A 16,677-nucleotide genomic window follows, 5' to 3' on the forward strand; every position below is an offset into this window, starting at 1 on the left:
TGCAGGACCAGTGAACATTCCTTAGGACAGAGCGCCCTAGTGCCCGCCCGCTGGGTCACTGGTGCTGCCTGTTTGTTCGGGCTCAGTGTTTGAAGTGTCATAGGTGAGATATCTCCTCTAGCGGGAGGCAGTAATTCTGTGTTAGTTGTTGTCTTGAATTGCTGTAACATTTCAAAGCAAAGATCTCATTCATGTAAGGGGCCCAGGAAACTGGGTAGCAAATATTCCTCCATTTATATTGGAAACCCCTACTACATCATGGGGTCGTGACTGTATGGCTCGATGGGGAACTCAAATTGGATCAAATTTCTCTTAATCACCACTGCAGCACAACCCACCCCTAAACCCACCCTGAAACTAACCTGGAAAACAGAATCACCTGTGTGGGTGGGTCAGTGGCCCTTGCCAATGGAAAAGTTTTGAGGATATGGGTACGTTACAGCCAGGAATGCCCTCCCCAACAATGATTCCCCGAAACTGGCATCTTGCAATAATTGATCTAAAGGATTGGTTTTTTACTATTCCCTTGCACCCAGATGATGCACCTAAATTTGCCTTTTCTGTTCCCAGTATTAATGTTAGTGAACCTGCAAGACGGTACCACTGGGTTGTTTTGCCACAAGGCATAAAAAACAGCCCCACGATGTGTCAGTGGTTTGTTGCAAAGGCTTTGAGCCCTGTTAGAATGCAGGTCCCCCAGGCTGTTATATATCATTATATGGATGACATCCTTAGAGCAGCAGAGACACAGGAGATCATGGAAAAGGCTCTTGCTTTACCCAAAGACTCAGTATCTCAAATGGGGTGACAAATAGCACCTGAAAAGGTACAGCGATCATCACCATGGCAGTACCTGGGGTGGAGAATTTGTGAACAGACCATTGTCCCGCAACAGGGTAAACTTAAAACTGATTTTAAGACTTTAAATGATTTACAGAAACTGTTGGGAGCCATAAATTGGATACGGCCATTGTTGGGCCTAACTAATGATGATCTGCATAGCTTGTTTGATATTTTGCGAGGAGATCCTTCACTGAGATCACCCAGAGTACTTACAGAGAAAGAGAAACAAAATCTCCACCGTGTAGCTAACGCCATCTCAGAAAGACAAGCATCCGATGTGTGCCCGGCCATCCATATCAACTGGTATTATTTAATCCTTCAGGGCAGCCCTATGCTCTGCTGTTTCAGTGGGATGAAACACTTAGTGACCCTCTTGTTGTTATTGAATGGATTTTTTTGTCACACCAAATGCACGAGACGGTCACTACTCATCCAGAAATGTTTGCCAAACTGATCATGAAAGGTAGGCAGCGCCTACTATTACTTGCTGGTCAGGAACCTGTGTGTATCATTGTTCCGGTTACTCTGCACATGTTACAGTGGCTAATACAAATGTCTTTAGAATTCCAGACAGCGATCTGTGACTACCCCGGACAGCTTTTAGTACACAGCCCGTCACGCATTTGTAACATTAAAATATGTACCTGTGTCTGTTGATACCTTTTCTGGAGCAGTGTTTGCATCCTGCCATACAGGTGAAAAAGCACACGATGTGCAAAGACACTTTTTAGCTGCATTTGCTTCCTTGGGCGTGCCACGACAGATTAACACAGACAATGGACCTGCTTATGTTTCTGTTTCTCTTTTTTCTTTCTTTCAACAGTGGGGAGTCGAGCATCTGAGCGGCATTCCCCACTCACCGACCGGACAGGCCGTTGTGGAGCGTACGCATGGCACACTAAAGCATCTATTACAACAACAAAAAGGGGGAGATGGAGGGTATCAATCTACACCTCACGAAAGGCTAAATAAGGCATTATATGCCATGAACTCTTTAAACATTTCCCCTGCCTCACAGGTGCCACCAATATTGCGTCACTTCTCGTCGCAGATACCAGATCAACAAGAAGTCCAGGGCAAGGCTCAAGTGTCAGCAAAAAACCTGGAAAGTGGTAACTGGGAAGGACCAGATCCTTTAATAACCTGGGGAAGAGGTTATGCTTGTGTCTCCACAGGTCACGGTCCCCGGTGGTTACCGGCAAGGTGTGTGCGACCACACCTGAGGCGTGAGAGGCAGCTTTTGGTGGACACTCAGGAGCCGGCTGTGGGGGCTGTGGGTGCCCCTGTGCCGACAGTTTGCGGTCTCTTCGACTGATCATTTAAGCAGAATGTATGGGTAATGCTTGCTGCTGCAATAGGACCAAATACACTATCTCTGTCCTTAATCACACTACAGTTGCCAACTCTTTTAAGAGAAAATGCTGACAGTAATTGCAACTCCTTGATGAAATATATAGGCTTACTAGTCACTAGTGAAAGATGTAGCTTAGACAAAATGTAGTTATTAATAAGGATGAAATGCTGTAAGAATGTGTGTATTCAACTTTCTTTGTTTAGCAATATTAAGAATTAAGAACCCAAGTGTTTAACCTTACCATTGTAACAATAAATTCTCTCTTTCTCTCTGGATTTCTTCGGGAGTCCGTGCCTCAGTTGCCACAATGTTGTATTGCTTGCCACAACTTGCTATATACTTAGCCAATTATCGTGTGTTCAATTAGTACATTGTGGGTAGTTAATAAATGTTTGGACTTGGAGTCTTGTTGTCTGCTCCACTGGGGATTTGTGAATCTGAGTCACTTGTCTCCCTCGTCTGAGCGGGACGTGACACCATGCACCTTAACCTTTTGTCAGATATTACTCTGTTTGGGCTAATCTCACAACCACTGATGCTTGGAGGAGGGCATGTGATGACTGCATTGTAGCCCCACGGGTAGAGGCCCCTCTATGCTACAGGGCAACAGGTCATACATTTCCCAACCTGTCTCAACCAGTGGGTAGCTATCCCTTTGATGCATTTAAGGTAACGGATTAATTTGGTAAGAGATGAATCCCCTTGTGTTCTAGACAGTCCTCAGAGATTAGAGGGGCTGGGGGCAGCTGGACTTATCTCTTAATAGCTATGCCAATTATGGCTGTAACTATAGGCCTGACACCAGATGCACGAACAGCCCGTGTGCTGTAGGTCCGGTGGCATTCAAGAGAAGCTGTCAGCTTCACAAATAGTACGGTTTATTCTTATGCAACATCTACAGAGTCTTTGAGATTGCCTACGATAAATGCACAAACTGCAGGTTGGCTATATAGCACTACACACAAAATGATTGCAATCACACACACTTAATTCCCGGGTAATCACTTGGTGTAGCCAAGGGCCCAAATCTTACCAAAAAGCGTCCGTCCCTTCTTGGGGGGGGGAGGGGAGCGAGGAGCACAAACCCGTCGATCTGTCCCTCCAATTTGGTATTGGATTATCGTCCCTCCGAGTTAGATACAAACTCGGGGTAGTATTTATCTAAGTGTGTATGTGTGAGTGGGTGGGACTGTGGTCAAGCCATTGTTTCCTGAGTAATGGCACAGCACATTCCTTGGTGTAAGGTGTGCGCTGGTTTTGTGGTGAAAGAGGAAGAATGAGAGATAAGGTCTGCAGAGTTCTGCAAAACAGTCCTTGAGAGAAGGGGAAGAGCAGGAGAGAAATCTGCATAGTCGTGTCAAATATTCCTTGAGAAAAGTGGAAGAACGGGACCGGGTGGCCTCCACCTCGCTTCTCATTCCTCCTTGGTGCCATGGCAACACAAATCACTGGATCTCCATCCCGTCCTGTGTTTGTTCTGGGCACCATGTGTTAAGGAAAAGTGTGTTTTGCATTTTTTTGCCGATTTGCTTTTCCCACACTTCCACTCCGTGACTACAGTCACACCCACACACTTGAATGTGGTCTCTAATTAAGATCTTCAGGATCAGGGATGTCCATTGGGTTCTCCTCCTCTAAAGGGATACAGTTAGTTCGTTGAATCATTCTTATGCTAACAATTTTCATTATAGTTGATTTGATACAAGTTATTGCTATACTATGACAATCATAAGCACAATGAACATTAACACATGTTGTATCAAACTTTGGGTCCAACTGGTAATACCAAGTCCAAACCAACTAAACACTTTTGAAAGCCAGCTGTTATTCATTGACTCTTGTAGATCACAGGTGTCTTTTGCCACTTGCCATATCTTCTCTAGTTGGATGTTAAGGTGGACAGATCGACTGATCTGGAAAATCCTCATGCTATGTTGCTATGTATTGTAGTCATTTTATTTGTACTACTGTTGATTTCTAATCACCTGGACCCTCTGCAGATCGGGTCAAACCTTGATACATGGTTTGCTGTATCAATATAACAATCATAATCTAGACTCGAAAATCATATAAAAGAATACGAGTCAATGAGTCATTCAATCCTCAGAGGAAGCAGACAACGGTGGAGGTGTCCCTGGCCACCCGGGGGGGTCACAGGTCTCACTGTCCAGCAGCTTTGTTTTCCTTATGACAGGGCCATAGACCAGGCCCACCGCTGGAGAGTCAGTGGCTGAAGCTTTGTTTTGGGGGTTAATAAGATGGTTCATACCTTCCATCAACATGGAAAGGGACAGACAATAGCCTTTCCCCAAAGTATACTACCATGTCTTACCCTGCAGCGCTATTTCAAAGATGGTGTCTTCATTGATGTTATTCCAGCTGTGCAGGTACTGTATTTCTGCCAGCCCCACCTTCCCCTTCCTTGAGAACTCCAGGGACGTCACCGGCTGTACAGTAAAGTTCGGGTTGGTGTTTTGTGGGAAGATTCTGGCGCTGGCATTTCTGAGTAGCGTGATGTAGAAACTGCAATCCTTCTCCCCTCCCCCCCCCCTCCCCCCCCCGCACTAGATGTCCTGAACTTGGAAGGCTTCTATTCAGCTGCTAAATTTCTGGGGCCAGCAACCCCACTTCACCAGCAGCTGTTTCTTTCTTCCTTCCCCTTTTGCAGCAATTGTCTTCTTAATTTTGTAGATTCTGTCCTCATCGGGATTCACTTTTTGAAGTTCTTCAGGGTAAAATGTCCTCTCAGTTGCTTCATGACCATAGTCTATTAAGTGGCATGCAGGTATCTGTCCCCTTCTCACAATTTCAGCTACTATGAAAATTCCATCTGTGAAAGTCTGCTCATAACCTTTCTCAAATCTCTCTTTTGTTCTAGACACCCTGATGTGGTCTCCCTTTTTGAGCAGAGGCGCAAGGTCTTTAATTTTAAACACAGCCACGCATATGGTTATCCAAACCCTCGCAGAGTTTAAAGGGTTCATATCCACAGGCCTGGCTCTGATAGTTCTGTGGAAGCTATGGTTATAGCTCTTTATAAACTCCGACAACACACCAGTGTAGCGAAAATTGTTGCGTGCTGTAAAATATCTCCACAACTTGGTTTTGAGTGTTCTGCTAAAACGTTCTATGACAGAGGCTTTTACTTTACAATTAGTAACAAAATAGTGAACATTGCATTGCTTTAACAGCTTGTTTAAAGGCTGGTTTAAAAATTCTGTAATTTCTGAGGCTTCTGCCCCTTGCTAAAAATTGTTTTAAAAGCCCCAGCTATTTCAGAACCTGTTTTGCCTTTTAGACCAATAGCCCAGGCATGCTTGGATAAAATATGTCTATCACCGTTAAGAAGCACTTAACACCATCACTGTTTCTGGAAAACTGTTGCATATCCACTAACTCTGCCTGCCACTGTGCACAATCATCCTGTTTCCTTTAAAGTGCTTTCTTGCCACTTAGTTTAAGCTGTAAGCATCCTGGCTTGCAAGCCCAGGTTGCCGCTTGGCATCTGTTCAGAACAGCGATTCTCCTTTTAGCACCTTCAAAAAGGGGATTTATACTCCCAAAGCTTCCCATGTCCCCAGGAGCATAGTAAAAATCTTTTAACAGAAGTGGCGGTGTGGACATGCATACATACCAAGGGTGCTGAAAGAGTTGGCAGATGTGCTCGCCAAGCCGCTTTCCATGATTTACCTGAAGTCATGGCTAACTGGGGAGGTCCCATTGGACTGGAGGGTTGTCGGAGTCACCATTAGCCGGGGTCCTTATTTCTCCGTGCGGGAACAGGAACGACACAACACCAATGTGATGATCAGATCATTCATCTTTATTTCCCAATCCTGGTTACGTTTATATTCTACTAAGTTCTGTACACGCACTCATCTATCTTCTAATAGGCTACAGGTTATCTGCACGCGCTGTTCATGCGCCTCTACAAGCATTTGCATTGGTTAATTGCAATTAGTACGTAAAGCCCAAAACTTGCCAAAAACTCCCTTGTCTCATACCCTGTTTTGCTCAGACTTGTGTGCTTTTGCTGACCACAGGTGTTTCTCACTTATCTGCTATCTTGTGTGTTTTTGCCAGCCTTATTTTGCTGGCCTTGTCTTCGTCCTTGCATTCTTCTGCCTGCACTAACTTCCCTCCAGAGCGGCCCAGACTCCTACATCTCCCCCTTTTTTTTATTTTATTTGCTCAACCAAACTTTGCAGCATCCTCTGCAAACATTGGAACAAGCAAGGAAGAATCAACATCAAAAGCAGCAATACCATCAGTACCATCAATGCTCCTTTGACCAATGTTTGTAACCAACCTCTCAGTCCGAGACCAACGAGCCAATCTGAAAAGGGGCCATGTCCCTCTGTAATATGCTTCATGTTATCTTGCATTTTCGCTAATCGTTGGTGTATGCCCTGCGTATGGTCAGACAAATTAAAGCAACACATTCCTTCAAAATCTTCACATCTATGCCCATGTGCCAATAATAAAAATCTACAGCAGCATGATTTTGCGCAGCAGCATGCCTAACACTATCAACATCAGTAAGCAGCGCACTCAGCATTTGCGAAGTTAGATTAAATTGCTTTTCACTCCAACATGCTAATCTACGTATGTATTTTTGCATTTCTGGCAGCCATTCATTGTGGAAAGAAGAAAGAAGTAGCTATAACAGTGGCTAATGAAGGTAGCTGTACGTTGTCGTTGCGGGTGTCGTCAAAGGTTCGAACAGATCTGCGTGATCTTGACTCATGTCTCCTTCTGGCATTCAATAACTCTCTCATGTGCGGAGTAAACAATGTTAGCCGCCCAAGGCAACATGGACCACCAGCAGGTCGTACAGGAATACCAGGCCATGCTCTATCTCCACAAATCAGAAACACTCCGGGTGGAAGTGTAAAACCTCCTTTGGTGTTTACGGTAACCCTCCTGTTTTCAAATCATTCCAAGGAGAATGCCCTGTTACATTTTGACAACCTATAAACAAGCCTTGTTGTCCACTCCGTGCCAACCAAACATACCATGGGCCATCGAACCAAACCACTCCTGTGCCATTCACTGGCTGGAGTTGAGGAACTGTATCATTACAGTCCTGCATATTAGTTGCAGTAACATCAACATACTCGACAGGCACAACGCTAGCTAGCAAGTCCAGCTCCTGCAAAGGTAAATGAGCTGATTGATTTAAGTTTTCGATGACTGTCTTCTGCCAGGCCGCACTACGCATAGTGGGCCAAACATAGATGCCATTTGGACTTAAACAAGTTTCACTTTCGCTACTAGTCAGGTCCACCCTCTGTTGTTTCCAGTACCCATCAAAGTCAGTTTCATTTTCCTGCAACGGAATGCCAATCAAGCAGGTTCGAAAAGGATTATCCACCTGTTGCAAACTCAAACAAAAATCTGACATCCCAGCTGTATTTGTCCACGTTACCCAAATATCTGTTCTGGGTGTAATGTCGAAAATCCCTTCACTACCTGCTATAAAACAAATCAAAATAAACATCGCCCACGTTTGACACATCGCCATCATTTTACCTCTCTTTTCCAGTTATCCTTGTGCACCCGCCAACTTCGAGGAACATTTATTCCAACACCACAGTTCCTATCTACTACCTTATTATTTTGCCTAATACATTGCAAAGCTAAGCGTTTACAAAGTTCAAAACTAATTTCTGCTAAAACTCTTTGCCCAAGATCTTCAATTAGGCTTAAAGCCCTAGAAAACTGCTGTTGTTCTCCAAAAACTCTAATCTGTCCTTCTGTACCAACAGCTAATCGCTGATATACTGACCTACCTATAAAATCAGACAACCAATCTGCTTCGGTGTAAAAGATAATCCGGTCAGCACACAAGTGACATTTATACACACTTTCCCGATCATGCGCACGTGTGACTCTCCAAGTTCCCCTGTCACACCATGCGCAATGTATAAAAACCCAAGGTCGACAGTTTAGACCATGTTCCGTACTAGCTGTGTCATGTTCTTCAAGCTGTTTTATGGTGAGCGGCTGTGTTCGAATAGCCGCATAAAATGACTGCAGATTCGGTAAAAGACACAGAACTTCACTGTTCGCTGGATGTAGTGCCGTTAACAACGGCGTCAGGACCAAGTTCAATCGATGTTGGTGTCTCTGGAGTGCCTCGGGACGCAGGGTTGGTGTCGTCATTCTTTGCGATCCATGGTTTCACCCACTTTGCGGGGACCCACTTGGGTGAATCACTACCTGTGGAAACACAAGCATAACCCCTTCCCCAAGTTAACAACTGCATAGGTCCCTCCCATTGCCCAGATTGAGGGGAATACAATTGCACTTGAATTCTTTGAAAAGAATAATCATGCTTGTTTGTTTGCATATGTATTCGCGCAGGCGGTTCATCTTGCCCTCCGCGTATATTAAGCCAATTTAAAACAAATAATGTTTTTGCCAGTATCTCGTGAGGGGAACCCCCTGTCTCCCCCTGTTTTTTCAAAATAACAAGGTGATGTTTCAATATGCGATGGGCGCGCTCAACGATTGCTTGCCCAGTAGAGTTGTGTGGTACTCCGTGGAGAAGCTGAATTCCCCAGTGTTGTAAAAAGGCAGTGGTGGAGGCTGCCCGATATGCGGGACCATTATCAGTTTTAATTTTCTTTGGACACCCCATAACCGCAATCGCTCGCGTCCAATGTTGACGAGCTGCTACTGCCGAGGCAGAAGCATGAGCAGAGGCCCATATAAATGAGGAACAGGTATCCACTGACACATGTAAGTAGCGAAGACGCCCAAAAGGCGGAAACACAGTGATATCAGTTTGCCAAACTTCCCGTGGCTGTAAGCCACGAGGATTCGCACCACCGTCCTGTAGCGGTGTGAGAGTGGCACAGTCTGGGCAAGCAGCCACTATCGCCCGTGCTTGGGTCTTAGGGATGTTAAATTGCTTGCATAATGCAGTTGCAGACTGGTGAAAAAAGGCATGAGATTTATAGGCTTCTTGAACAATGTTATGCGTGTCTGCTAAAGCGGCAACCAACTGATCAGCTCGAGCGTTGCCTTCTACAAGACCTCCAGGGAGCCTAGTATGGCTCTTTAGATGCATGATAAAAACCCGATGCGTGCGATGATTAACAGTATTTCGTAAGTGGACAAAAGCCTGAAAAAGGGTGGGATTGTTCACATGTCCTAACAAGGCCCTTTCGATTCGTTGTACTACACCTGCCACATATAAAGAATCAGTCACAATGTTTAAATCTTGAATGTTCCAGCGGTTAAGCACAGCAATCACCGCTTTAAGCTCCAAAATCTGTACAGATGTATCGCAAACAAAGCGTTCTGATTGCCATATTCCATTCTCCTTCCAAACGAATCCTGCCGTTTTGGTCTTGCTGCTGGCATCTGTAAATACTGTTAAAGCCTGTAAAGGTTGTCGACTAATGACAGGAACAGCAGTCATTGTTAAAGCAGTTTTAAATAGTGGATGCTTTGGATAATGGCTGTCAATTTGATAGGATTTGTTCATCACAGCCAGCGAGAAGGACATAGATGATTCACACATAGCCTGAATTAGGTCCAGTGCATACGGCACAACTACTCGATCCGGTTCCTTTCCAGCAATAGATATTGCTCGCTGAACACCTTTTCAAATAATACTTGCTATCGCATCCACACGAGATGTTATTGTTCTATGTCCTCTGGCCGATAAAAATAACCATTCAATAATTCTGAGGGGATTAGACTGTTGTTCACACCATTGTCCTAAAAAAGCTGATACTTCTGACTCTGTATTATATACAAACAATTGTAATGCTTGAACAGGGTCAATACGAGCTGCAGAATTAACACTCAATTTCAGGGAAATATTATCCAGGGCGTGTTTAGCTGACGCTGTTAGAGACCTAGGTTCTTGAGGATTACAATTTCCTTGCAACAACTTAAATAAAGGCTGCAAATCCGTGTTAGTAATGCCACAAATACTGCGGATCCACTGAATGTCTCCCACCAATTTCTGTAGATCATTTAATGTTTCCACTTTCCGTACTATTGATAGCTTCTGTGGCCTAACAGTAGATTCAGTTAAAGTCATCCCTAGGTATTTCCATGGCTCAGTCCCTTGTACCTTTTCAGGGGCCACAACGAGTCCCATTATATTTAGAGCTTCTATCAGTTCTTGAATCAGTTCTTCAGAAATGGGTGTTTTTTGGCAAAGCAACAAATCATCCATATAGTGATACAAAATACAGTCGATATGATGTTCTCAAAAGGGTCGTAGAGCTAAATCCACATACCATTGACATATTGTGGGAGAATTTTTCATGCCCTGTGGTAACACTACCCAATGATATCTCTCAGAAGGTTTTGCTCTATTTGTAGAAGGGACAGAGAAGGCAATTTTTTCATAATCCTACGGATGTAAAGGTATTGTAAAAAAACAGTCTTTCAAATCAATAACCACAATGTCCCGGCCCTGAGGGAGCATGGATGGATTGGGTAATCCTGGCTGAAGTGCTCCCATGTCCTGCAGAACTGCATTAACTGCTCGCAGATCTTGTAACAGTCTCCATTTTCCAGACTTCTTTTTGATGGTAAACACAGGTGTATTCCACGGACTGGTAGAAGGGACAAGGTGTCCAGCATTCAGTTGTTCTTGCACGAGATCCCTTAAATGAGCGAGCTTCTCAGTTGGTAGCGGCCATTGCTCCACCCATACAGGAGTATCAGTTAACCAGCTCAGTTTTAAAACAGGACGGGGGTCGCTCGCTGCAATGGCCGCCTCTAAAAAGGCGTTTGTAATACACATCCCCACTGAGACAAGACATCTCGCCCTAATAACCAGAGTGTCCTATGCAGTACATATGGTTTCACTTGTGCTCTGAGACCTTCTTTGTCATCTATAATGGTAACAAAATGTGCACTTTGCTGTGTAGGGGATGCTCCTCCAATTCCTACAACCATGTTGGATGCCATAATCAAAGGCCAAGAAGGTGGCCATGCAGCATATGGTATAATGGTGACATCAGCTCCAGTGTCAAGCATGACTTGTTCAGAGCGGATCTTAACTCCATCATTCCCAAGTATTGTGACTGTTCTCATAGGCTTATTGTTGGTGATCAATTGTGAAAAGGCAACAGTCACTGGTCCAGTAGACCCAAATCCTTGATCGCCTCTTTCGCGATCTTGACTCTTAATAACATGTGCTCGAAACGGAGTTAATTGAGCAATACGGTCACCTTTATGCAATGTGGCTGGAGGGTTTAGAATTCTCACCATTATCCCAATTTGTCCAGTATAATCAGAATCAATTAATCCAGGAATAATCATAATTCCTTGCTTCGATGCCGAGGATCGTCCTATCAATAATGCACTCAGTCCATGTCCTAACGGTCCTGTAACTGCGGAAGGAACTACATGCACTGAATCATCTACTATTGTGATGTCGACTCCCACGGCCAAATCGAGGCCTGCACTTCCTCGGGTGGCTGCTGAGAGCTCGTCAAGGCAGCCGCCACTTGGGGGAATTTGAGTGTCTTGGCGCCCCCCGGAAAGGCGCTCTGCGAGGAGTTTCCCGGCAAGGGGCTCCCGTCTTTCTTGAATTTTGATCGACACTCGCTGGCCTTATGCCCAAATTTATCACATGGGTTACAGGTACCGGCACATGGCTCTGTTATGGTAGCTTTCTTTGCCTGAGGACATTGTCGCTTAAAATGATCAGGTTTACCACAGGAAAAACATCCTTCCTTTTTCCTTGCATTTTTAAGTCCAGGATCTCCTTTTCCCTGACTTGTAACAGGTCTTAAAGCTGCAGCAAGGGCTCTTGCGTGGATAGTAGCCTTTTCTGGCTCCTCCAATAATGGTGGCAATCGTGAACATGCCTCAACCATCTGTGTCAGGCTAGCACCTCGTGGGAGACTGGCAATCACTTGTTGGCATCTTTGATTTGCATTTTGATATGCCAAGTCTTTCCCCACCGCTGTTTTAGCATCAGGTCTAAGATTAGGTGCAGTATCCAGTGCCGCTTTCAATGGATCAATAAATTGCATATATGGCTCATCTGGCTTTTGCTTCACTTGATGATAAGGCAGTCTCGGTTTTCCAATTTGAGGCAGCTCTTGAAGCGCCTCTAAGGCCAGTGCCTGAGAGTGTTGTGTTATACGCGGGTGCAAGGCTGCCTGTGCTGCTCCATTACAATACTGTCCTGTCCCCATAAGTTGATCAAGTGTAGCAAATCTTAAAGGATCATGTCCGTTCAACTGATGGAGGTGGTTTACCATTGCAATCTCACATTTTTCCTGCCATCTATCTTTAAACATCATAAAAGCAGTAGGGGGAAGAATAATCTCCAAAAGTGCTCTGATATCAGTCGGCACTAAATCTTGATTGCGAAAAAAAGATTGTATCGCGGTCATAACTTGTTTGTTATCATACCCAAAGTCCATGACTGTTCTTTGTAACTGAGTCACAGTCTTCCAGTCAAATGGATGCCACACCCGCTGGTTCCCTTGCACGACAACTGGCATTGCCATGACACTAGGTGGCAGCATCTGTCCTTCTATAACTGCATGTTCAATCACCCCCCTCCATCTCTGCCCGACAGTATAATTAGGGTCCTGCGGGGGGGGCGGATCAGGCGCGGGAGGACCGGATGCCGAAGAAGCGGCATTGTTTTCAGGTCCTTTTCTTTCGTCTTTACCCTGCAGCCATCCAGCAACCCGTTTTAATGGAGTCGTTGAACTAACTTCCCCTCCTCCCTTCTCTAACTCTTTATATTTTGCGTATGCTCTCCATTCCTTTGATGCAAGCCCATTTCCAAATTTACCTCTCAGATAACTATCCGCCTCTTCTGGAGTCATCTCTCCGTCCTCTAACGGCTGCATTACCCAAGCTCTGGCTCTTTTTTCCTTCTCTCTCAATTCCTCCTCAGTAATCTGAGTCTCTTGTGGGGGTCTCTCAGAATTATTTTGCCCACCGGGCACACCCCTAGCTTCTGGCGCACAGACGCTCTCTTCAACCGCTTTCAAACCATCCCTTATGGCTTGATGAGCCTTTTTATACGCCTCACGAATAGCCTGTTTGGCTGACCCACGGTCTAGCCGTTGCATTTCCTCCAAAAGGTCAGACATTGCTTTCTCTTGTTCTTTTAACAGACTAGCAAGGTGTTCAGAATGAGGTTTAGGATAGACTGCTCGAGACGACTCATCATCCACATCCATAGGGAGCGGCACTTTAACTGGGTCTATGGAATTTGACAAAGTACCAGGAGGAGATGAACCAGGCAAAGGTGGGGCAGAGGGCATTGTTGGCAGCACCCAGGGTTCGATCTCCATCCTAGGACCTGCCCAAAATTCCCTTTCTGACACGGGACACACAACTTTAGAGGATGCAGGCACACCATCAAATAACAAGTTCTTTTCCTCCTTCTCTTTCTCCTCCTTGTCACTCTCCTTCCACTCAGCGGCAGCAATCGCGCGAGTAGCAGCAGCAGCAACACAAGCCCGACCTTTCATTGCGTCCACTATCAATCGAACACTTCGATAAGTAGGTGCTAATTTTCTCGCTTCCTTGTTCCCTGCTTGAATCGATTCCCACAAATCAGTCCCAATAGATTTCCAAACTTCTTCATCATACAACTGATCAGTATTAGTGATTAATGTCCTACGTCTACACCAGAGAAGCAGCGTGGCTAAATCCCCTTCCTTGAGATCCACCTCTGTCTCCTCTGCGAGCTGCATCAAACTTCGAACTGCAGCCTTTTCTGTCGCTGATGCAGCGAGCCCCATGCTGTCGGTATCTAAGCCCCTACTTTCCCGGCTTAGCGCGGATCCGCTCCTGCCTCTCTCGGGCAGCCCGGCTTACCTCCGATAACGCCGGCCAACAGCCCCCGCCTTCCTCCGGCTTCTGTTCAGACGATTCTATCACGTCGTAAATCACCTCGATAGTAAATCACATCGGTTCCAAACGGACAGTTCACCTGATCACGTCGGTAGCAGATCACGTCGGGGTCACCAAAATGCCGGGGTCCTTACTTCTCCATGCGGGAACAGGAACGACACAACACCAATATGATGATCAGATCGTCCGTTTATTTCCCAATCCTGGTTACATTTATATTCTACTAAGTTCCGTACACGCACTCATCTATCTTCTAATAGGCTACAGGTTATCTGCACGCGCTGTTCATGCGCCTCTACAAGCATTTGCATTGGTTAATTGCAATTAGCACGTAAAGCCCAAAACTTGCCAAAAAACTCCCTTATCTCATACCCTGTTTTGCTCAGACTTGTGTGCTTTTGCTGACCACAGGTGTTTCTCACTTATCTGCTATCTTGTGTGTTTTTGCCAGCCTTATTTTGCTGGCCTTGTCTTCGTCCTTGCATTCTTCTGCCTGCACTAACTTCCTTCCAGCACGGCCCAAACTCCTACACTTTACTACCATTAAAATATGCAAGGCATACTGTATTGCTTGCCACAACTTGTCATATAGTTAGCCTATTATCGTGTATCCAATTAGTACATTGTGGGAAGTTAATAAATGTTTGGACTTTGAGACTTGTCTCACCGTTGTCCACTCCATTGGAAATTTACGAATTTAAGCCAATTGTCTCTCTCGTCTGAGTGGGACATGACAAACAGTGGAGTCGCTCTGCACTTTTCACAGCTTGAAGAGTAAAAGCTCTCCTTAGGAGCTTGCAAAATTCTTACTTTTTCCAAATTGCTGTCAGCATTGGGGGGTATTTTTTTGGAGATGGTGGGGGAGGAGATGGGGGAGGAAAGGAATGGATTCATCTGTAATGGCCTATAGAAAATATGTATCGACAAAAACTATTCAGTCTTTATTTAAATAGTTTAAATAGATAGCAATTCTCTTTCTAGTCAACAATATAAAATTATTATCAACAATAAAACATTCTTGTAAATGTCTACCAAACCATCCATTTTGGCCAGTGTATTTTACAGTGTATTTTATTTGGAGCTTATAACATGAATCTATTCCTTTTTCAAAATGCCTGATATAATTGCCCTCTCTGGCATTTACTGAGCATGGAATAGCCCCTGTGTATGCTGTCACCAACTTGGTTGGGCCAGGAAGGTTATTAACCCTTTAGCATGAAATCCAAGGTGAAGGTCAGCAGCAACCTGGTCAAATTTTATGAAGAAACTCACAAAGGCCTCAAGTCAGTGGGATACAAAGACACACCAATGTGGTCTGATGATACCTTAAGGTTTATTCACACAAGTTCTATTACTGAACTTGGATCAGTGCTGCTAAATATAAGCAGTTATGGAATCCCCTTTTTCCTGTCTTGTTTTTGATGTACCACAGAAAAGAAGCTAGGTTCTTCAACACGGCCTGTAATATTGCATAGGAAAATTATGCTTCCCTGACAAGGACAGATTTAAATATGATGAAGTCAAGTAGAACATTGGTCACCACTTACATTCCCAAAAGGCTTCAAGATCTTTACTCTCTCTCTTTTTCTAATTTTCAAAACTTTAGAGCAGTCCTAAAACAACTACAAAATATTCAAATTCCACTAGCCCAGCATATGGTCCTTTATTGGCTTGAGCTGTTTGCTTATCATTCTTGGTCAAAATCACAAGAAGGCTTTTGATATATCATGTGATGTTGACACTCACTGGATAGAAGAACAAAAAAATGATTCACTATATTTGTCACAAAGGGAAAGACTACTCAAAATGGGGATGCTGGAACTACTGTATATTATAGCTACAAGGTACAGTGCCTACCTTGTTTTTTCTAGACATCAGCATAATTAAATGAGAGGCAACCACACTTTCCACTCCTCCCCTGCCACAGCTGTATTATGAAGTCTGTCAGATTTCAGATATGATAGAAAGGAAACTTTTTTTTGGTGAATGACACTTTTTTATAAGTTGATAAAATTCCTAGTGATGTCAGTCGGCTTTTGGATGAAATACAGTTTTTGTTATAGCTATCCTAGATGCTGTCACTAGCCAGTTATTCAGGTCCTAAACTGTATAATTTATGACAAAATTTTTTAGAGTATAAAATATTTCTCATGTTTTGTATATTCATGTTTGAACTCAGAACTGCTGCACTACAGAAGTTATAGTAGTAGTCAGTGCATTTGAAATGTCTGGTTCTTTTTCCAAATAGCAGATTGTCTCTCCCTATAGTCCTCACATAAGATGTAAGAAAGTATTTTATCCATTGCCTGAATGAATCAAACCAGTGTAAGTGTCATATTTCTGGTTTAAGGCTATAAAACTCCTCAGATATTGTCAGGAAATTATCAACATATAACCAAATTCCTGGAACCTTTATCTCAACAGAAAAGTCAACCTTCGCATAAAAGTACCTTTTTGATAGTCAGAGACAGGCTCTTACTTTTTTTTCCTAGTAAATAGCAGATCATTTGCAGCTACAAAGATAACTTTCACTTTAACACTTCCAACATCTTCTTGTCAGAACTGAAACAAATAGCTTCACTCAACAGTCAGGATTGAGTATAACTGTCAAGCAGGGA

This window comes from Strix aluco, chromosome W (assembly GCF_031877795.1).
Source record: "Strix aluco isolate bStrAlu1 chromosome W, bStrAlu1.hap1, whole genome shotgun sequence".
In the NCBI taxonomy this organism is placed as follows: Eukaryota; Metazoa; Chordata; class Aves; order Strigiformes; family Strigidae; genus Strix; species Strix aluco.